Genomic DNA, 3,050 nt, shown 5'->3' on the forward strand with positions numbered 1-3,050 from the left:
GCTATCACTATTTGCAGATGACATGATCGTATACATGGAAAACCCTAAGGAATCCTCCAGAAAACTACTGAAACTAATAGAAGAGTTTGGCAGAGTCTCAGGTTATAAAATAACATACAAAAATCACTTGGATTCCTCTACATCAACAAAAAGAACACCGAAGAGGAAATAACAAAATCAATACCATTCACAGTAGCCCCCAAGAAGATAAAATACTTAGGAATAAATCTTACCAAGGATGTAAAAGACGTATACAAAGAAAACTAAAAAACTCTGCTACAAGAAATTCAAAAGGACATACTTAAGTGGAAAAACATACCCTGCTCGTGGATAGGAAGACTTAACATAGTAAAAATGTCTATTCTACCAAAAGCCATCTATACATATAATGCACTTCCAATCCAAATACCAATGTCATATTTTAAGGGGATAGAGAAACAAATCACTAATTTCATATGGAAGGGAAAGAACCCCCGGATAAGCAAAGCATTACTGAAAAAGAAGAAGAAAGTGGGAGGCCTCACTCTACCTGATTTCAGAACCTATTATACAGCTACAGTAGTCAAAACAGCCTGGTATTGGTACAACAGGCACATAGACCAATGGAACAGAATTGAGAACCCAAATATAAATCCATCCACGTATGAGCAGCTGATATTTGACAAGGACCAGTGTCAGTCAATTGGGGAAGTGATAGTCTTTTTAACAAATGGTGCTGGCATAACTGGATATCCATTTGCAAAAGAATGAAACAGGACCCATACCTCACACCATGCACAAAAACTAACTCCAAGTGGATCAAAGACCTAAACATAAAGACTAAAACGATAAAGATCATGGAAGAAAAAATAGGATCAACCCTAGGAGCCCTAATACAGGGCATAAACAGAATACAAAACATTACCAAAAATGATGAAGAGAAACCAGATAACTGGGAGCTCCTAAAAATCAAACACCTATGCTCATCTAAAGACTTCACCAAAAGAGTAAAAAGACCACCTACAGACTGGGAAAGAATATTCAGCTATGACATCTCAGACCAGCGCCTGATCTCTAAAATCTACATGATTCTGTCAAAACTCAACCACAAAAAGACAAACAACCCAATCAAGAAGTGGGCAAAGGAGATGAACACACATTTCACTAAAGAAGATATTCAGGCAGCCAACAGATGCATGAGAAAATGCTCCCAATCATTAGCCATTAGAAAAATGCAAATTAAAACTACGGGAGAAGCTGCGGAGAGATTGGAACTCTCATACACTGCTGGTGGGATTGTAAAATGGTACAACCACTTTGGAAATCCATCTGGCGTTATCTTAAACACTTAGAAATAGAACTACCATACAACCCAGAAATCCCACTCCTCGGAATATACCCTAGAGATACAAGAGCCTTCACAGAAACAGGTATATGCACACCCATGTTTATTGCAGCTCTGTTTACAATAGCAAAAAGCTGGAAGCAACCAAGATGTCCGTCAACGGATGAATGGGTAAATAAATTGTGGTATATTCACACAATGGAATACTATGCATCGATAAAGAACAGTGACGAATCCCTGAAACATTTCATAACATGGAGGAATCTGGAAGGCATTATGCTGAGCGAAATGAGTCAGTTGCAAAAGGACAAATATTGTATAAGACCACTATTATAAGACCTTGAGAAATAGAAAAAACGGAGAAGAACACATACTTTTGTGGTTACAAAGGGGGGAGGGAGAGGGCTTTTTATTGATCAATCTGTAGATAAGAACTGCTTTGGGTGAAGGGAAAGACAACACTCAATACAAGGAAGGTCAGCCTAATTGGACTGGACTAAAAGCAAAGAGGTTTCCGGGATAAAATGAAAGCTTCAAAGGTCGGCGGAGCAGGGGCTGGGGTCTGGGGAACTTGGTTTGAGGGGACTTCTAAGTCAATGGGCAAAATAACTCTATTATGAAGACATTCTGCATCCCACTTTGAATTGTGGCACCTGGGGTCCTAAATGCCAACAAGCGGCCATCTAAGATACATCAATTGGTCTCAACCCACCTGGAGCAAAGGCAAAGGAAGAACACCAAGGTCACACGACAACTAAGAACCCAAGAGACAGAAAGGGCCACATGAACCAGAGACCTACATTATCCTGAGACCAGAAGAACTAGTTGCTGCCCGGCCACAATCGATGACTGCCCTGACAGGGAGCACAACAGACAACTCCTGAGGGAGCAGGAGACCAATGGGATACAGTCCCCAAATTCTCATAAAAAGACCATACCTAATGGTATGACTGCGACTAGAGGAATCCCAGAGACAATGCTCCCCAGAACTTCTGATGGCACAGGACAGGAACCATCCCCGAAGACAAATCATCAGGCATGAAAAGGACTGGTCAGTGGTGGGGAGAGAGATGCTGATGAAGAGTGAGCTAATTAAATCAGGTGGACACTGGAGAGTGTGTTGGCAACTCTTGACTGGAGAGGGGATGGGAAGATAGAGAGAGAGGGAAGATGGCAAAATTGGCAGGAAACGAGAGACTGAAAGGGCTGACTCAACAGGGGGAGAGCAAGTGGGAGAAGGGAGTAAGATGTATGTAAACCTACATGTGACAGACTGATTGGAATGGTAAATGTTCACTTGAAGCTTAATAAAAATTAATTAAAAAAAAAAATCCTATGGAGCACAGTTCTACTCTGACAGACATGGGTTGCTATGAGTCAAAATCACTTCATGGCACTTCATGGTTTGTTTGTTTTTTTAAGTATTCAAGTGGGCCAAAATGTAACTTTATTTTTATGTAACTGAACTTGATGTCTGTCTTAAACTTTCATTCTGTCTGATGTAAAAAACTCATTAAATATAGGTAAATTAAAAAAAAAATGCACTTCATACTTAATCTAGAATATTTTCTATATCAGAATAAATGGAAATAGCTGTGTTTGGATTAATAAATGTATGTATTCACTAAGGGACTGGAAAGTCAATCATTATTTTCTTGCAAATGGCCTTGGGGAACTATGATTTGATATAATCAGTTATCATTTATTAATTAATAATATTTTTTTA

The sequence above is a fragment of the Elephas maximus genome, chromosome 7, assembly GCF_024166365.1.
Source record: "Elephas maximus indicus isolate mEleMax1 chromosome 7, mEleMax1 primary haplotype, whole genome shotgun sequence".
NCBI lineage: Eukaryota > Metazoa > Chordata > Mammalia > Proboscidea > Elephantidae > Elephas > Elephas maximus.